The 20,957-nt window shown below is 42.1% G+C and overlaps 1 protein-coding gene across 3 annotated transcripts in view; it reads left to right on the forward strand.

The window, feature by feature from the left end:
- The window catches only part of PAG1 (phosphoprotein membrane anchor with glycosphingolipid microdomains 1), a 142,568-nt gene that overhangs the window by 62,728 nt on the left and 58,883 nt on the right, over positions 1-20,957 (forward strand). For all 3 annotated transcript variants that reach the window (XR_009351696.1, XM_059166144.1, XM_059166146.1), the window contains one exon: positions 17,863-17,955. The gene's annotated coding sequence lies outside the window, so the exon portion shown is untranslated. The remainder of the gene's footprint in view (positions 1-17,862; positions 17,956-20,957) is intronic.

Below are 20,957 nucleotides of genomic sequence, written 5' to 3' on the forward strand. Positions count from 1 at the left end.
GGTAGCAAGCTCCAGGAGAGAGCCAGCAGTGTTATCTACTTGAACTGTGTGAAAAAAGTGTTTGCTCCCAATGGAGGACAGGTAATACTTGAAGCCAAAGGAACTGGGCAGAATCAAAGGACAGAAGGAAAAGAACATGTGTGCTTTACAAAGAAGGACCCTTGGGACTTGGAGCTAAGCAGTCAGGAGGAAGGGTGTAGAATATTTTGGGATGGCATGGGCAGGGGCCAGTGGGCTTATTTGGAAAGGAGGTGACAGAGGGCTGGGAAGTCACTGAGGAGCCTCCCTTCTTACTTAAGGAACCTTCAGAAGCGGCGCAGAGTGTTTCTCTGTGAATGTGTGTGAGAGATTTTTTTTTTTCGATTGCATCTAGCACATTGAACTCAGAGAATGTTTTTTCATGTATCTGCCTGGTTCTCTTCTTAACTTATCTTAGCTAATTACATGTAACCCTATGGATTGTACTTAGTGACTAATCATCAGATTTCAGTCGCTTGGAGTCTCATTTTTGGAGTGTATGACCTATAGAAGGACGTGTTGCGGAGCGAAATGATTCCCTCACTTTCCAAGATTAACATCTTTGTGGTTACATGGAAAGCTCCCTCTAAAATAGATGTAGTTCTGAATAAGTTTTCAAAGCTGGACTTGTCGTATGTGTCAGTCTGGGTGGGTCCAGTGAAATCCCCACTCATCGAGTCATGCCCAGATATGTTCACGAGCCAACGGCCTGTTGATTTCGAAGGCTTTTTTATAGTGTACATTTCTGTAAGAATAAGACCTTAAACATGGAGCTTCAAAGAATGGTAACAATCCATTATAGAATCATTTATTACACAGACTTTGTTGTTCCATGTGGTAAACCATGTTTGCTCCAGAACAGTGTTACTAAAAAGGGAAAAAAAAAAATCTCTTCAGTATGGTGAGTTTCAGAGATGACTGTATCCTGTACCCTGGAAGCAATTGGGAACTCTTGGCTGAATGCTCCAGGTGTGGAAAGGTGGGAGTCGAGAGCACCTAGTAGCCACCTTCTCAGTTTTCAAGGGGTTTGAAATTTCACTGGGGAAATGTAACAGGCATTTACGTGACAGGCATTACATTATAAGTGGCAAATACAAACAGTATTTTTTGTACCAGGATGTCTGCTCTTTGTCATTCTTTGCCTTCTTTATTTAGAAAACTTATTGAGCAGTCTGGTAAGTGTTAAAGATACTGTGTCTTTTGCCTAACACCATGACAAATGCTAGTGTCTTGACTTAGCCCAGAGGTAATTGGATTCCCCATATAACTGATTTTCCCTTCCCTATCTGAAACTTGGTAGATTTTAGTAATTCCCTTCTTGGCTATCATTTATCATTTTACCTTAGTTCCCTTCTTGCCGTTGTATTTATTGAACTAAATACATCTCTAATATGGCACAGAGAGAAAGAAGAGAGAATTGGGTACCTGAAGACAAAGGAAAAGTTCCAAGGTCTAGTTAAGTTGCTACATCTCAGCCAGAGGATGGTCTCAGTACACAGAGTACAGAGGCCTGATGTGAAACGTCCTGGTGGCCGTTGTGTTTTCTTTAGGATGCTAAAAGCATTACAGGATATGGTTTTTGTTTGTTTTCTTTTTCATTAGTGCAGAGGGTTTATTTCTTTATTTTCTTTTATCTCTGTGGATGTTTGGCAATGGAAGAGTTGACTTGTTTTAATGGCACTGGACTGAATTAAGTGTATCAGGCTTTTTTTTTTTTTTTTGTAAACAGCTTTATTGAGTTAAAACTCGCATGTCCTGCAGTTCACTCTGAACTCTATGGTTCAGTGGCTTTCAGTGTATTCGGAGTTTTGCAGCCGTCATCGTCATCAACTGTAGAGCATTCTTACAACTCCGAAAGGAAACCCCTCATTCCTTAGCTGTCATACAATTTCCCCGTCTTCCACAGTCCCCCCAGCCCTCAGCAACCACTGATCTACTTTCTGTCTCTAATGAAGGAAACAGTCAACTGAAGTTTCTAAGTGTGACTGATTAGAAGAATGAATCTCATCAAAAATAATAACAAGCTAGAAAGCAGTTACATCATCAGTATGTGGGAAAGGACTCCTCAGCCCTTATCATTGTGTGAATCAACCCTACGCAGTCAGCCCTGACTGGCTCTACTCCACTTCTTTACACAAGACATGTTTATTAGAGTAAAGTCAAGGACACATTGCTTAGGAGTTCATGGCAGTGTGCACTGTTTGCCCAGAAAAATCCTATGTTGGACATTCTGTGTGGGGACTTCACTAAGGTAATGGGTCTACCCCAAGGAGCTCAAGGATAGAAGAGAGGGTTGGAGGTGTATAAACAAGTAGGTATGAAATAATGTCAGAATCCTCTAAATATAGCACAGAGAGTACTCCCAGGACAGTCATTTTTGCTGGGGAACCTGGGGGGGAACAGGATGTCTGAAATACCTCCTGAAGGAGGTGGCTCTGGGATGTCAGCGAAGGAACGTGTGCAGTGTGTGCAAGCTTGGGGAAGGGCATGTAGGTTGAGGGAACAGTGTGTTCAGAAGCAAAGAGGTAGAAAGCATCCTGGAGCCTTTGGACATGAGCATGTGTGGCAATAGGGTATTGTTCCCAGGAACGTTGGGGAGGAAGATCCTGAGGGCAGTGAGCCACTGCGTGAAAGGTGCTGAGTGAGAACCGAAGAGGTCGGCCTTCACCCAAGGTATCAGTTTCCTGTAGCTGCTATAACAAAGCGCTTCCATATGGAGGGTGTAGAACCACAACAATCTATTTTCTCACATTTCTGGAGGCTAGAATTCTAAATCAAGGTGTTGGCAGGTTCACACTCCCTCTGAAATCTGTAGGGGAAAGGTCTTGCCTCACCTGTTCTCATTCTGGTTGACCTGGACATTCTTTGGTTTGGGTCATGATGGTTCCCCCTTGCCACTGTCTTCACATGGTGGATTTCCTGTGCTTCTTTGTGACATCTTACCCCTCCCTGACCATGCATGTCTGTCTCTGTGTTCAGATTTCCCCTTTACATAAGGACACTGGTCATATTGAAATAGGGCCCCCCTTCATGACCTCATTGTAACTTGATTACATCTGTAAAGGCCCTATTTCCAAATGAAGTCACATTCTGAGATACTAGAGGTTAGGACACCAACATACATTTTTTAGGAGAGAAAATGCAGCCTGTAATAACTGCCAAGCATTCACGTGTGACTGAAAGAATTTAAGCAAAGGAGTTGAGCAATATTTGCATCTGAGTAAGTCACTTGGCTGGCTATGGAGGATGAATACAGAGGAATCAAGAAACGTGAGGTACCTGTTGGCCTTGTCCAGGCAAGAAGTCTTATGGACCTTGTATGCCTGACCAAGGAAATAAGGTATTACTGTATTCTTCACTCATCAAATTAAAAAAAAGAGGAGAGAGAGAGCCACAAATTCACAGCATCACTGGAAAGCCTGGCCAGACAAAGTAGCATCAGCAGACAAAGATACTCAAGAACCCCAGCAGGTATTAAGATTGGTGGTGAAACCCAACAGAATAGAGAAGGGCATTCTCCTCTACAGCCTTGTAGATGATATATGGATGTGACATTGACTTTAGGTTGGTGCGGAGAGGGAGAATGAGGTGACAAATGCATGTGCTGACCCATCCATTCTGTGTCTGGGAATCTATCCCAATCAATATCCTCACCGCAACCAAAGATACATATGCAAGAGCTATCATATCACATTGTTTCTAATTGAGGAGTACCAAAAACATCTAAATATCCATTGACCCAAAGATAGCCAAATACCTGTCAATGCTCTGTAGTCATTAAAAGGAGTGAGATAATTCTGTATGTACTAACACGAAACGTTCTCGAACAACCAGTGAATGAGTGCAATGAAACTGTTGAACAGTTCCCAAAATAGGGATGCTTGGTATTACCAAGTATATAACAATAAAGGAAAAACCCCTTAGATTTTTGTATCTTCCCATGTCTTTCAAGTGTTTTACTCAACTCTAAGTGTGCTTACCTTAGGCAAGGAAATGGGACCTGGGGTAATAAGGTGAAAAGGAACTTTCATTTTGCATATAGGTCTTTCTGGATTCTGCAAACATTCTCAATAAGCATGCATTATCACAAAACTGAAAATTTAATGTAACAAACATTCAGGGATTTAGAACCTGTGAGATTTGGCCTGTAGGTGAATGTGCTGACCAGCAGGTTGGAAGGGAAAGGAGCAAGTGAGGACTAGACTAGAACGGAATGGACTACATGGGGAAGATACATCCAAAATCCCTCAGAAACAAAAGGGCAACAATTTGTTTTTATATTTTTTAAAGATTTTTCATTTATTTGAGAGAGAGAGATAAAGAGCACAAGTGGGGTTGGGGGAGCAGCAGAGGGAGTGGAAGAAGCAGGCTCTGCACAGAGCAGGGAGCCCCATGTAGGACTCCATCCCAGGACCCTGGGACCATGACCGGAGCTAAAAGCAGACAGTAAAGCAACTGGGCCGCCCAGGCACCCCAAGGACAACATTTTAAAGAGAGTGCTCTTTTTTTTTTTTCTTTTTAATAAAACAAGCAAACAAAAAAGAAAGTATGTAGGGGGCCCCTATGAGGCTCAATTGGCTAAGTGTCTGACTCTTGATTTTGGCTCAGGTCATGATCTCAGGGTCATGGGATCAAGTCCCGTGTCAGGCTCTGCACTGGGCATAGAGCCTGCTTAAGATTCCATCTCTCCCTCTGCCTTTCCCCCGCTCTTAAAAAATGAAAAAGAAAAAGAAAAAAGGTCTGTATCTTACTGTAAAAAAGATCTGGGGGCTATACTTCGAGAGGTAGGATTTCTGCATTTTCAACTACAGTTGGCAAAGCACTTCACCACGAGCGTGGAGAAGCAGAGCACCATGAGGTGAGAGTTGGTTGCAGAAGTTAGTGTCCTCCCCAGAATTGCTTCTGGGTATAAATAGTGTATAAAGCTGCCAGTAACTTAGTGCTAGCCATCTACAGATTGGAGATAAAATAATACGCTGAGGGATGGGTGCCTATCTGTGGAATGGGAGGGAAAACTTTCCCCTTTAACTCATATGTTCCTCTCACTTTTCCTTCCTTTCTCTCTTCCCTCCTTTACCCCTTCCTGTCTTGCACACGCACACACCCCACACACCCACCCATGTCTGTGATACAAATCTGCCAGGCTGAAAACAAGGTGAAAAGAAAAGAAACTAATAGAAGACAGTGACATCCAAATCAGATAAGCACCTGCAGATGATGATAAGGAAGGAGATCCTCTGCCAAAAACATGATACGAAAATTTTGTTGCCTACTGAGCATCCAAAATGTGGTAGATAATATTAACACAGCAAAAAGCTTGAAAATCAAGTGACAATAAAATTTCCAGCATCCACTCTTATTTACTGTTTATGAACAAAACACTGTCATCTACATTAGTTCATGAAAGCCTCATAACAACGCTTTGAAGAAGGAAATGATTCCATCTCTTTATGGGAAGGAACACTGAGTCTCAGAAATGGGTAGGAGAGGTAGATCTCAGAGTATATCTGCTAACATCTCAGCTGTCTCTTTTGTACAACACTCTCCTGTCTGACGTCCCTGGTACCACACTGGTTTGTCTCTCAAGCTACGCATTGCAGACATTATTTTTTAAAAACATGTGTTGTCAGCTCTCCTAATTTTGAAGAATCACAGAAGTTAGCAAAATATATTAATTCATGTCATTTATTGAGTGGAGCAGTCCTTTAGACAACAACAAAAAGCTTGGTAAGAAAAAGGGGATAGCTTGTGCCCTTTTATGGGGGCTAACCAACAATAGCTTACAAAATAAAAATGTAGAATTTAATTCCAGAAATAATTGTTACATCATTCATGATACTAAACACAGGGGGTACAATCCTAAACTGTGAGCAGTGAAAGAAGGACCATAGAAATGGGTTCTGTTTTAGCCAGGCTCTGAGGTATTTCCTGGTACTAGAAGCATAGGTATTGGTGATACTTGTTCAAATGAAGAAATAGCTCTTAACTGTTTCACTAATTTATAACATGCAAACCCAGCTTCTCCATCGGAAGGGAGAAAGCAGAAATTATCACTATACAGATTACTTCAAGAGGGAGAAGTCTAGGAAGAAAGTCATTCACTAATAGACGTTCACTTTTTAGAAGTTTCCAGACATGACATTACTCAGCTGCAGTCTTCCTCTTAAAGTCATCAAAAAGCTACAATGTACACATGGGAGTGGAAATGTAAATTAGCACCTAGAATAAGTTGATGGCCACAACAGCCCCCCACTGAGAGTTGCCTGGCTCCCCCAAGGACCACTCTCCTGGGCTGAGTCCTCCAGATGCAGAATGCCTTTCAAACATAAAGATCTGACAAAAAGCAGAGCAAGTCTCTGGTTCCTCATTCTATTGGGTCTGAGGTTAGTTCTGCTACAGCATACCTTATTCTTTCCTCTGTGGTGGTTTGTATAGATTTCTTTACCTCTACTATTTCTTAACTACAGGGTAGTTACCATGGCAACACCTGTTGATGGCAGACCAGAAAAAAAGAAAAAAAAGTAATTCTGCAATGAGGAAGCTGCTTCTGTATTTCTTGCTTCTGGCTCTCACAGTTAGATTTAGGGGATGTTTTTATTCCTTTCTAGGCTCCTAGGTGACACCATTTTCTCCATTTGGGCAGATTGATATGGAAATTGCTCTTAGCTCTTTTTGTGTTAAATGCTAAGATGCAGCCTCCAGGAGTATTTGTTTTCTGGTGATTTTTACCAACTATAATAGAAATTGTGTCTTTGTCCAAGGCAGTTCACATCTTTAAAGCATGGGTTTTTTTCCTCCTTTTCTCATTTTTTTTCTTCCCCTTTCCCTTCTTTTTACACTTGATCAGTTAGAAGGGCTTGTGTTCCTTCTTCGACCAGACAGACAAAGGGCCTAAATAGCAGAGCCCAGATCCTGCGGCTCATGTAAAATTCCATTAGTCTAGAAATCAAAACAGAGAAGAAAATAAAACTGGGATTATACATCATGCCAGTCAGTTATATGGGCAGGTTCATGGAACTATGTCCTAGATATTAAATGAAGAGACTTTAAAAAGTAACAGTATCCTCAAGGACAGTCATGTACTATGAATTGATAGTATCTTCTTATAGAAACTTGTCTACATCATCAATAGTATGTATTTAAACAGGCATTTTGGTATGCCTATTCTGGATAAGGCAGTATAGCAGAATCTTTGGATGAGATTTTTTAAAAAGGAAAAAAAAAAGGCACTAGCTCTGAAGCCAGATCAGCGGGTTAGGGAGAACCCACACAGGTAGCACGTGGGGAAGCCACCACTTCAGAGCAGAAGGTAGTGAATGAAAAGTGGCCTGGGTTCTGTTTGCTGCTCAGACCCTGAAGAGCTTAGTGATTACTGAAAACGGTGTTTAAAAATACAGATTCCTTCTTTGGGATTGTATCATGAATTCCATGAATTAGGTGAACCTCCCTGTTATTTCAGTGTTATTTGAATTCATATAATTAAGAAGCAACTCCAGGATAGTGGCTGGCTGATGTGTAAACCTTCTCTCTTGATAGGAGAAATGCAGAGTAATGACTCTTGCCTTGCTCACTGTCCCCTCTGTGCCTTTAAGTCAGGTCTCCAATGTTAGAGCACTTGACCATGTTTCCATGCCCTGGCCCTGTAATTGGCATCCTAGGGCTGCCATAACGAAGCACCACCATTTGTAAAGGTGCTTTATATATGCGTGGATTAGATGTCAGAAATTTATCATCTCACAGTTCTGGAGGCTGGAAGTATGAGATCAAAGTGTTAGCAAGATGTTCTCCTTCTGAAGGTGCAAGGAAAGATCTGTCTGTTCCTGACCTCTCTTTTAGCTGCTAGTATGTCCTTGGACTGTGGCTGCATAAATCTCTATCTTCATGGGCATTTTCCCTATATACGTTTCTCTGTATTCAAATTTCTCACTTTTATAAGGACGTTAATCATATTAGATCAGGGGCCAACTGTTCTCCATTCTGACTTGATTGCATCTAATATCTGTAATGATCCCATTTCCAGGTAAGGTTACATTCATTAGGACTTTGACATAGGAATTTTGGGGAAGACACAATTCAACCCGTAACAGGCCATAAAAACATAGTCCTGTCCTCACACATGCAAAGTACAGCATCCCAGATGCAGCCACTCTGTAGAGAAGATGCAGCCCAGTAGGCCAGAGTCCATCATGATGCCTTCTGTTCTGCTGAACACACCATGTCTTACAAATCATCATAGAACTAATATTTGCTGAGCGTGGACAATCCATTATCAGGTTGTGCATTATTTCCATTCAAATGAATCTCCTTGACTTTGTCGAGGATACTGAGCATTAAATCTCACCGAGTGTCTCAGAATTTCCCTGAAGCTCGCCTTTGGTCATTTAGTAGTTGTTTTCCATCAGAGAAATTCTTGAAATGTCATACATATGATAGCATTTCCTAAAACTAGTCTCAGTTCCTAGAAGAATGGCCATAAGAATATGATATCGCTGGCGGGGTTCTGGTGTGATACCCACAGGCGGTGTTGAAAGTCCAGGTTGAAGAGGTCAAATGTGTATGAGTATGTATATTCTCTCTAACTACATATATACAATTTATTCCATTTATATACATGTAGAGATGGATATCAATACACAGTCTGTAATACACATGCATATATTCACATATATACAAAGAAGAGGGTACTATGAAACCACTTGGGCCATAAGATCCATATACAAAATGCCAGCCTACCCACCCCCAGCGCGCGCGTGCGCGCGCGCACACACACACACACACAAACACATATGCACACACACTCACACCCCCTACGCATTCTTCCAAAACTCATTCACTGTATAGACAATAATCTTTAATAATGTGGAAAGCTACCAGGAAAAAAAAACCAGAGCTTGAATGTATCCCCCTTTTTTGACCCCACAGGCAGAGCCATTGCCTCAGGGCAGCCCAAACAACAAAGCCAGTTATTTAGAACCTCAAGTGGGAGGGGTTAGGGTCCGGAGGGGGGTTCTCTTTTTATCCTGTGCTTACACTGCAGTCTGTACTGGGACTTCTAACAGTGATCAGATTTCTATGAATTTGGGGGTTTCTCAAAAACATACTTGGGGAACCTTCAAGCTAGTGTTTGACCCCACATCTTCCTCAGCTTCCTGGGAGAGATGCCCCTACCCCCACCCCATACATCCACACCCACTGAGACAGCTCCCGGGAAAGCTCAGTGATCAGGGACCCTCCAGCCCCACTATCCCTTGGTGATCCCAAGGCTAGAGAAAACAGAAACAGCTGCTCACTGGGAAATGTCTAAAGGCTCATCTGGGGCTCTGAGAGACAGGGAGGTGTGCCTAGTGGCTGCCCAGTTAGGTACCCACCAAGAGACACAAGCCAAAGCTATAGGCGTATGAGTGGCAGCTTAAGTTCCATTCCGAAAGACAGCTTCCCAGATAAAATAGATGGAAGAGACTGGAGTAGTGTTTACCTTTTGTTTTTAGCAAGAAAATAACACTGAAAGGTGAATAAGGGAATGAATGAACGAATGAACGACCTCTTTAATAGCCCGGTTGGTTTGTTTGTTTAAAGATTTATTTATCTACTTAGAGCAAGTGTAGGTAGGTGGGGAAGAGGGAGAGAGAGAATCTCAAACAGACTCCGCACTAAGCAGGGAGCCTGAAACGGGCTCCGTCTCATGACCCTGAGATTGTGAACCTGAGCAGATACCAAGAGTCAGAAGCTTACCAACTGAGCCACCCAAGTGCCCCTAAATTGTCCTGTTTGTTATTCCATGTTTATCTACGTTGCCTAAAGGAGGATGTTTTTCAATATTTATTTTACTACCAATTCATTAACTAGTAAGTAGAGGAGTCAAGTTATATATTTTCTGTTCACTAAAGCAACATGTAAGTTCCAAAGCTAATCTTTTTATTGTTAGTGTTTGTGCTACCTTGCTTTATGTTTAGATGTTGGAGAAACATGCAACTTTCCCTCAAATATATTGAATTTGTGAATTGTAAACTACTCTGTCTTTTACCAAGAAGAAAAGATTTTTTTCCCTGTTGTGCGCTTTGGTCATTTGATTTTTTTCTCTGTTAATCCTGAAACTGCAAGGAATTCAAGTCCAAGCCTTGCTTGGGATGCATCTTACAGATAAGGCTTATAAGAAATAGTATCATTTTAAGCCTCTTTCCAGGTAATGGTCTTACAAAAAGAAGGTTTTTGCTAGTAAAATGTCATTTGTTAATAACTCAGTGTATTGTAACTGTATCTATGCTTACCTGGATCCTGTATATTGTAGATAGTATGAGGATACATCCTTAAAAGATTTTTATCATTAGGTCCCCAAAATTCAAGAAAAATATGTCTCCTTGGAAAGGGGATTATTTTTATTAAACCACACCATTTATGAGGATTTTCAGAAAGAATCATTTTCCCAGTGTCATACTTACATCTTTTTGATGCCTAAAAATTTTTGATTTTTTTTCCCTTTTTTGTGCTTTCATCTTATCTTCATAGTGGCCTCTCTCTGGCACCTCTGAACTTTCTTTCCCTGCCTCTTCCATTTTTCTGTACTCCACCAAGAAAATTAACTCCCTGAAAATACTCTTTTCTTAATGGACTATTGCTTCACATACCTCAAGGATTTCAGCTGTTAGAACATGTGAGAAATGGGGCAGGAGACATCAGATAGCATGAGAACTAGAGCCATTCACACCGAGAATCCCAGGAAGGCTGCAAGTGTGAGCTGAAGCAGCTGGGGGGGTGGGAGAGATGGGAGGCACAGCTGGGAAAGCTGGCAAGAAAAAATGGCCAGAAAACACAAGGGAGCTTAGCGAGGGGAGAAGTGCAGCCCGGGAAGTTGAGAATACTGGGATGAGGGCGGGAGAAGTATCTGTTGTAAATTACAGTTTTCCCGGATTGTTTAGGATATCACAGCCCAGATACGTTGGCTTTAGCTACCGTTTTAATTGCTATACCATTGGGCATATTCAGTATTATTTTCTTGCATGATTATGGTGAAGGACTGAATATTGAAATTTTCATGGGAGGAAGTATCTGTGCTTTGAGGTTGATCTTTGTTATATTGACAATTTACTAAACCTATCCTTTTTTTTTTTTTTTTTTTAAAGATTTTATTTATTTATTTGACAGACAGAGATCACAAGTAGGCAGAGAGGCAGGCAGAGAGAGAGAGGAGGAAGCAGGCTCCCCGCTGAGCAGAGAGCCCGATGCGGGACTCAAACTCAGGACCCTGAGATCACGACCTGAGCCGAAGGCAGCGGCTTAACCCACTGAGCCACCCAGGCGCCCCTTACTAAACCTATCCTAGAATTCAGCTGGATTAATAAGAAATCACAGGCATTAGTTTATAGATATGTTTGTGGTTTTTAATACCCAAAGTATATCAAATCGCTAACATTTATCATTTGGACAAATAAGGGGTAGATGTAATTAGCTAGATTAATAACTGGCTTGGTGTGTATATCCAGAGGGAACTGATGAATAAATTGCTTGTTTCCTAGAGAAAGGTTTCTGGTATTTGAACCCAATCCTGTCCATTCGACATTAGGCCTCAGTTGGATATAACTGTGCAAATGCATGGCCCAAAGCTGAGAGAGATGGCTCTATAATAACAAAGGAGATAAACAAAATTCAAGAATAACTTGACATTTAACTCACTGACCCAGATCTAAGAGGCGGAAATGGCATGGGGATGATGTAAGCACCTCACCGTCACCATCACCAATTAAATTGTAAAAAGACAGGAGGAAAGATTTGTCTTAGCAGCATCATATATGAAAGAAAGTTAGATTTTTCTTTAGTCCAGTACAAGATTCATATATGGCCAGAGTCTGATTAGTGTAGCTTCTGAAAAAAGCTTCTGTGATCACAGGTTTTCTGAATATCTATAGTAGAATCTGCACTGACACAGTAAGCGTCCTGTTCTCTTCCTCACCAACCAAGTGCTACGTCATCCGGAGACTTGCCTTTGAGCTTGGTCTTTTGGAAGAAAACCAAAAAAGCAGAAGTGTTTGGCCCCCAGCATGTCTCCTCCTGCCTCCCCTGTTTCTTTCTCACTTGTTCCTCTCACATGCATCATCTTGCCCTCCCCGGGGCTAAGCTTGTTCTCACTGAAGCAGGAAACATCGCTGAAGATATTTAAACCTAGTCCCCAGGGCAGTGGAACACAGTACAGTCTTGCTCAGTGCTGGCTGAGTTGTGGGCTGAATCGTAATCTCCCATGCTGGGAATGGTATTGCCCTAGTGCTGACCACTGGGATGACCAGTGCTGAGTCCCAAGTGGCCTTTATTGCCACCAGGTGTTGGATCTCATATCCCAGGAATGACTTCCAGATTCCCATGATACTCATGCCTTGACCTTGCAAGTTTCAGCTCTTTTTCTTCCTTCTAAATGTCTGGGACAGAGTGTGTATTTTGGGTACCATGGTCTGTCTTGATCTTGTCAGGAAATCTCAAGAAATTGTGGCTCTTACCCTGAATCATTGCCCAGTAGCCAGATTCTGCAGCTGTGATTGGACCACAGAATGATCACGGATCCCTCTCCTGAGTTAACCAGCCTATCATGGCTCCCTGTTGATAGCTTTGCCTCCCTGTGATATCTGGTCCGCAACAATTCCCCTAGCACCACCATCAAAACCCACATAAGGACTGTTTCCTAAATCAGATCACTATCCCCTGAACATTGTGCTTGGTTACTGAGCCGCTCCGTTAAGTTGGGCTTTATAGCTGGACCAGGCTGTCAGCCTACTTTGCTGTTGTGAGCAGGCCTGGCCAGAGCCTAGCTCACTTCTTCCAGCCCCGGTGCTTTTTTAAGTTAAGGTAGCTGGTACCCAGAACTATATGCTTTAAAATGAAGAAAGGAAAGCTCAAGGGCAGGAGAAGAGGAACGTCTTTAAATAGGTGTCTTTGAGTATTTGAAAGATTGCCATGTAGGAAAATTATTGGACTTGTTCCATATGGCCCTAGAAGTTAGAACCAAGACTCTAACAAGGTTGAGGCCACTAAATCACTAGGTAAAAAAGAGCCTTCCTTACCCCAACTCATATCGAACAGCATTTGCCAAAGACAGAAACGAATTTCTTCTTGGGAACCCTTCATTATGGAAGGGATTCTGGCATTGGCTTGATGAGCAGATCTAAGTTTTGTTGGTTTGTTTCCATTGCATCATGGATAAAAGATAGTATTTACTTGGGTGGCATTTGCATGTGTGGTATGTTGTTGCGGTCACTTGCCAATCACGAGGGACCTGTGATCCAGCTCCTTTCCTTGTCTTCAGGGACTGTCAGGGAGAGCAGCTTTATTATATCAATATGCTCAAATCTACTCTGATTTTTTAAAAGTTAACTCACTCAATCACTGAGTAGACATTCAATGATTATTATATATTAGACACTGTGATTCATTCTGTGCTCAGTACTTTTAACGGTTACATTTAACCAAGTCCTTTCATTATTATACTTGTGACCTGGAGGTCACAGACACTGTAGAAAGGGTTCAAGTATCAACTGGGTTTGATTTGTAGATCATCTTTAAATTTCTTTTAAATTTGAGAATCTTTAAGTGAGCGTGATTCTAGTCTCACAGTGAGTGGATAACCTGTCTCCAAGTATAGTTTTTGAAAGTCAAACATGAATTTGGAGTTGGGTTACTCAAGTCAGGGCTACCTAGTCTCTGTGTTTATCTACCCAGATAGCAGGCAGCTTTGCTGTCAACCTCCTTGCTGCTTCCCTAGGAGGGGCTCTAAAGGTATAACTTTAAAAAATAAAATAAAATAAACAAACAAACAAAACCAACCCAGAAAAAAAAAAAAAAAAACTCCTCTTCCTACACCTCTTCTCAGCAATGCCAGCTGGGGGTTGGGTCAGGCCATCTGTCAGGTGCATAACCCAACCCTCAGGGCCCCAGTGGCCCAGAAATTGAACTGTGCGTCAGTTTCTCTGAGTGGCTGTAGCTAAAACAAGGCTTCATGTGAGCAGGCCAAACGCATCATGAATTATCAGAGTTCACTTATTTGAGCCTTTCTCTGAATGTCATCATCTATGTTAAGAACCTGCTAACAGTCCTAATGAAAACTCTGTCAGTGAACTAGGTACGGAAGACACGGTGCTGAATTTGCCGTTCCACTAACATAGTATGTGCGGGGAGGGGGGCATATTGGAGTAGACACCATGCTTCCCAAGTCCTGCAGTTCCATTCAGTGGAAGAAGAAAGCAACATGGACAGCATAGGATTTCTATTTGATTGGGTCAGTCATCGTTTGCAGTGACTAACTGCTGTCTACCCTCAGACATAGTCACGGGTGTGAAAGGAGGTCTGAAAAGACACGTGGTCCATGCAGAATGACTCTCCGGCTGTCTTCAGTTCAAACACGACGGCTGGCAGCGGCTGGAGCCCAGTGATCATGCTTCACGGCAATGACTGCTGTGATTCCAGCTAGACTCACCCTGGGGTTTGCCATATTTCTTTCAGATTGCTCTGGAAAATGACAGACATTACAATGTGCACATTTCTTGGAGTTTCTTTTTGGTAGCAGCTTTATTGAGATAGAATTCACATGCTGCCATACAGTTCACCAATTTAAATTGGACAGTTTAATGGACAGAGTTGTGCAGCCGTCCCACAGTCCATACTTCAGATAGCAGCTCTGCCCCCACCCTTAGCTCTCATCCTCCTGCCCCCCCCCCCGCCCCGAGGCAACCACTAATCCACTTTCTATCTGCCTGCCTATTTTGGACATTTCACATCAATGGACTCAGAGAGTATTTGGCCTTTTGTGTGACTAGCTTTTTTTCACTCCGCATGTTTTCAAGGTTCATCCCCATTGTAATGTGAGTCAGTGCTTCATTCCATCTAATTGGCCACAGACTATTCTTTGATATGGATATACCCCCATGTTGTATGTTTATTCACCAGTTGATGGATATATATACTGTATCCACTTTGGGGCCAATATGAATCATGCCACATTGAGCATCCATACACAAGTTTCTGTGTGAACGTATGTTTTCATTTCCCTTGGTACATACCGAGGAGTGGAATATATACCCATATAGACATATCCCAGTACCTACCTGGGACCAATGGTAACTCCTCTATTTAACTTTTGGAAGAAGAATGGGCTGTTTTCAAAGTGACTCCCATTTTACATTCCCCTCAGGAGATATGGTGGGTTCTGATTTTCTTCCATGTCCTCACCAACACTTGTTACCATGTACACTTCTGATTATGGCCATTCTATGGGGGATGAAGTGGTATTTCATCTCATTGTGGGTTTGGTTTGCTTTTCCTTGATTAATAATAATGATGAGCATCTTTTCGTGTTCATTGGCCATTGTGTATTTATTTTGAGAAATGCCTGTTCAGATCTTTTGCCTGCTTTTGATTGGGTTGTCTTTTTATTATTGAGTTATGAAAGTACTTCCTATATTGTACATAAAAGTCCTCTATCAGTTATGATTTGCTTGGATTTTTTTCCCCATTCTTTGGGTTGTCTTTTAATAGTGTCCTTTAAAGCACGAATGTGTTTAATTTTGATTAAGTCCAATTGATTTATTTTTTCTTTTGTTGCTTATACTTTTGGTGTCATATATATAACCCCATGGCCAAATTTGAGCTCATGAAGGTTTATCCCTGTCGTTTCTTCTAAGGGAATTGTTGTTTTAGCTTTTAAATGGAGGTTTTGATTCATTCTGAGTCAGTTTTTATATGGTCTGAGTTGAGGATGCAACTTCATTCTTTTGCACGTGGCTGTCAGTTGTCCTAGATTTTGTTGTTGGAAAGGCTATTTTTCCCCACTGAACAGTTTTGACACCCTTGTTGAAAATTAATTAGCCATTGATATACAGGTTTATTTCTAGATAGTGCTTCTAGTCCATTTATCTATATGTCTGTCCTAGTCTAGTACCACAGTGTCCTGATTACCTTGTTTCTTTGAAATATTTTTGTCATGAAATGCATATTCCAGAAATGCAAAATTATGTACGACTTTTATGTTATTAAAATAACTGTCAAGTTATATGCTCAATTTTCAAATTAGACTCTTTACTCCCACCAAGTAATAGAGCTAAGGCAAACATTATTTCTAATACATATTAATAAGATTTGGCATTTTAAGAAAATTATTCTTTTCATATCTTTTTTTTGTTTTTTTCCTGCAGCAGTTTGATTTAGATAATCCAATCTTGCTTCTATTTCTAACAAATTCAGGAGCATTCTCTGGGACCAGCCATGATGGCATGGGGAATTGGAGATGTTTACAGCTGGAATCCACATCTAAATATATCTGCAGGGCAGGGTTTCAGGAGGAGGTTTGTTGAAAATCTAATGAAAAAGCGAAAGGTGGTTTGGGAAGGGCCCTTGTCTGTCAAGCCCTCACCCAGTGAAGGCGCCCTGCCCTTTTAGTTTGCATGATTGACAGCGGAAAGACCTGGAGTCAGGTCAGAAGGAGACAGCCCATGATTGTGTGTCTTATTCTGGTCTTTTTAGACTTATTCAAGAAAAGAAAATAATAATAGCTGAATGCAGTGGCAAACAAAAGCCCGCCGTTTCTCCCTTGGTAACTGTCAGGGAAACAATAGATGTACCTTGAGACAGTGTAAATAATCTGCTGACTGTGCTGTGGAAGAAAGCTACATACGGTCTGTGATGATCCTATGTGACCCTAATAGAACCTCACTAGATGCAGGTCTAGAAGGCTCGTGTTGCGCTCAGTTCTTCATCTTCAAATCTGGAATCGTAGCTCAGTCCGTTAAAATAATTGAGAGGTTCTGAATCTTAGTTAGCAGCTAGGATGTTCCCCTCAGGGTGTAAGCTTATTCATTCCTTCTTCCCATCGCCCTCCCCTAGTCCTACCTCCCATGCTGTACGAACTATGGTGCCTTACATGAAACCGAGGTTCAGTTCGGGAGAGATTTGTGAGGAGATGGGGAGAGACGTGGAGAGGGAAGGGGGATGGAGGAAAGGCTGGGCACCAAAACTAGACCAAAACCATGGATGGAATGGGACCCGGCGCGCACGCAGATGAATCAGGAGGGAACAGAAGGGGAGACACCCCAGTCATCCCCTCCATTTCTGCACGTCGTCTTCGTTCCCACAGTGAAGTGGGTAAAGGAACAATGTGGGATCAGGAGATCTGTATGTCATGTAGGTCACACGGTTCATGCTGTACTGAAGATGCTTCTTTTTTTTTTTTTTAAAGATTTATTTGAGAGCACACGTGCCCATGGGGGTTAGGATGGGGGTGTATGATGCAGAGGGAGAGGAAGAATCTCGAGCCGTCTGTATACCCAGTGTGGAGCCTGATGTTAGCTCAATCTCAGATCTCCCCCTGAGACCATGACCTGAGCTGAAATCATGTATCAGGTGCTTAATCCACTGAGCCACCCAGGCACCCTGAAGGTGTTCCTTTTTGAGTAAGACATTCTCATAATTAAATCATAGCTTACTTTATTTAAAAGCATCAATCTTAAATACATCCCTCGTTTTATCCCAAATTTAGGTAACAGATACTTGAATTTTATTATTAACTGCAATAAGACACAGATTTATTTATCGTAATATTACGAAAAATATGGAAAGAGCAAGTAAATTGATGAGTGTTTGATCAGACATGAACTGTTACGTTGGAGATCATATTTTTATTTATTTACTACTATTTGTAGTTTTCCTCGAATTTGCAGCTTGCTTTGCTTGGGAAGGAAGAAAAGCTCAATGTTTGGCCCAAATTTACTCATGTTTTTACAACGAACTGGACAAGTATCTTTGACAGTCTCTATCCATCTGCTTTTTTTTTTTTTTTTTTTTTACCCTAGTTTTCTTTCTTTTTGGTTACAGGCCAAGCAGGAAAAGAGGATTCTCGCCACCACATTTCAAAGGGAGTCCACCACCAGAACTTTGGTTCCTTATTGGGACAAACATTTCTCCAAGGTAAATACTACCATTGTTCAATAAGGGGGCCCCTCATTAGAATTTTCAGGGCGCAGTGGTGCCGCACACAGGCTTGACTGTTGCATCTGACAAGCCTCGAGTGCCACGAGGGAGGGAGGGGAGAAGTGAGTGGAGCCGAGGGATATCCCGGAGAACGGAGAGCAGAGCGCCCTCAGAATCCGGGGCTCCCGGAGTCACACTACACGTGTGTGGGAGGAGGGGAGGCAGGGGAAGGCGGTGCTTTTTTCTTCATGTTAATCTCTCTCTCTGGCGTTCATGAAAACAGCAGCCAGTGTGGTTTGATGATAAAAATAGCATTTTTGTCTTCTATGGGAAACGCGTGGTACGGTCCTTCCTAGAAGTTACAATCCAATATGTACTATATTCATGTCAGAAAGGGAAAGAAAACAGAGTCATAATATTTTACACCAACTAAGACTTACAGATGTGGAAGATTTTAAAGAAATCCATGCGCTCCTTTCATGAAAATTACCTACTAAGTAAGGCTGTGGGTGGTCTGTGACAGGGACTTCCCATCCTTAATGCCTCTTCTTCGGGGAGGAGAAGGCATCCATGTGGAAGAGAGAATGGGAATATGAGAGAGAGACGTCAAAGAGGAGTCTGTCAGCACATACTCTATGTTTCAGAGGAGTAACTCCGGGCGCTTTCTTTATGAATCATGAGCTTAGCGAGAGTAAAGGCTTAACAGAAGCAGCTGAATTCGTTGTAGGCTTTAGCATTCATGAATTGGCTGCCACTATTTTAACACAAATTGCTGTGTCATTTCTGTGAAGTTCCCCTGTTGCTGCTCAGTCTGTAGCCAAAAGCTGTTTTTGCTAAGCCCTGAAATTCAATCTGATAAAACTCTCCTTCCTTCCTGATAAAGATACCCATGTTCACCACCCACAGAAATGCAAAAATATACGATCCAATTTAAAAGAAAATAAACTTGTCAGCTTTCTCTGTTTAGCAGTTAATATATGGCCGACATTACTCAGTCCTTAGCTTGCCAGAATGTGCTTTCAGATTGGCAAGGGGCGAGTAATGGGTTCCTCGTCGTCAGTCCTCGTCCTGGTGGTTCTTTTCGGAAGGGGCTGGGTGGGGGGAATGGAAGCTGTACATTAGAGGAGAATTCTGTGATACTATTCATTGTCTGTTCTGACAGAGAAGACATTGTTTGTTCACTGTAATAGGCTTGGCAGGAATCTGTGCTGTGCATACAGAATGGGGGAAGCAGCACTGGAGAATATCAAAATCCAAAGCAATAGATTAGCTTAGAGATTTTTTAAAAAATATATTTTAATAGCTTCTTATGACTGTAGGTGCAAGTCATAATTTAAGGAAATAGTTTTCCTGCAAGTGACAGTTTTCTTCTTCACCTTTCATTATGCGTGTATTACATAAAAAAGGCTTTAAGACAGCAGTGTGCCTATTTAAATACCGTGGTAACAAGAATTACAATCATGAAGTTTATAAACACACCAGACCTGCTTGGAGATGGTTCCCTGTGCCTTAGCATTCACGTCAGTGGAAGTGAAAAACAACCTCGGCACCCGCTCTGGTGATGCACGGAAGCCAGTGTGAGCTGCCTAAGGTGAGAGAGAAAAGGCGCATTAAGTGATGTGTTTGGAGGTAAGAAGTCCACTGCCAGAGACGGTGCGAGAGCAAGCCATGCCCCAGACGTCCACAACCTTAAAGTCAACGACTGTCAAAGTGAAGGTGGAAAGCAGTGTGCAAACCCTGCCTTGGAAACTGAGAGCGAAAAGAGATCTTGTCAGGCTGCGGTTTGCTGTGTTCACAGAGCACATGAGCTAGACCAGGGGAGCTCCAAGAGCAGGTGTGCTGGGGCCATTCCCAGCCAAGTTCAAGGGCCCCTCGTCCTTGTGCTCCAAGAGAGATTTCTCATATTCCTCAGGCTTAGCTTGTATTTATCAGAACTCTGTGTATAATTTTATAAGAACAATATCCTATAAATTACAACATTTCTAAAATTACAGTTGTGATGATGTCGGTGCGCCGTCAGTCATTAAATGATTGCAAACCCTGCTTGGATTTTTATGTAACCTATGGAAGGATCTGTCTTAGATGCCTAAAGCCAGTCTTTTCCTCTGCTACTTATGACATCGTTCAGGTACATTATCTGCTTGGTTTTTAAATTTCTTAGTCTTTTGAAATGTGTTCGGCAATCTTTTTAAAAATGTGTTTGTAGAACTCTTAAAAATATGTAAATATACATGATGGTATTTTCAAGGAAATACCAAAGGAACCAAGTACAATTAACCAAGATGTTACAAAACTGTTTCCCTTTATTGCTTCAATATATTGGCACATTTATTTTTGTCTATTTTAAAAGTAGTTTTTATTTTATCATTTTTAACAACCACATTAAGGGCTAGTAAGGGAGATAAGGCTGGTTTCGACTGCTCCTGCAGTTGTCCCTTGGAGGCGCTGCGGTGGGAAGGCAGGGGACCAAGGAGCCTCAGAAGACAGTTTGCTGGATTACTGCTGGTCTATCTGTGACCCGGCGGCCACATCTACTGTCCTGTCTTCCTGTTATTCTGCTGCGGGAACCCCCGGTAACCACCGTTTTGGAGCCCCGATCATTAGCTTGTACCAGTGACCTGGTCCCGCAGAGCCTGGCCCTCAGCCTGCCGCAAAGCTGTGGGAGCTAGCAGGCTTTCGAAGCCCGTGTGTGTGGCCTCTAGAGGCAGGATCATATAGCCTGGTCTGGCTTCCTTCACATCCTGGTCACTAGGGGACAAGGAGTATCTTGGTCTTAAAATGAGGAGTTGCAAAGGGCTTGTTTCACCTGTGACAGCTCATCCTTGTCTGTTGGGAAAGGAAGCATATATCAGAGGGGGCACATGGGAGTACACGCTTAACGACACTATTTTCTTCAGCAAACACTTAAACTACACTTACTGTGGGGCAAGCAGGCGTCTAAGCACTTTGCAAATACTAACTCATTTAATCCTCTGCTTTCATTATTATTATTCACATTT

Source organism: Mustela lutreola, chromosome 3 (assembly GCF_030435805.1).
Source record: "Mustela lutreola isolate mMusLut2 chromosome 3, mMusLut2.pri, whole genome shotgun sequence".
NCBI lineage: Eukaryota > Metazoa > Chordata > Mammalia > Carnivora > Mustelidae > Mustela > Mustela lutreola.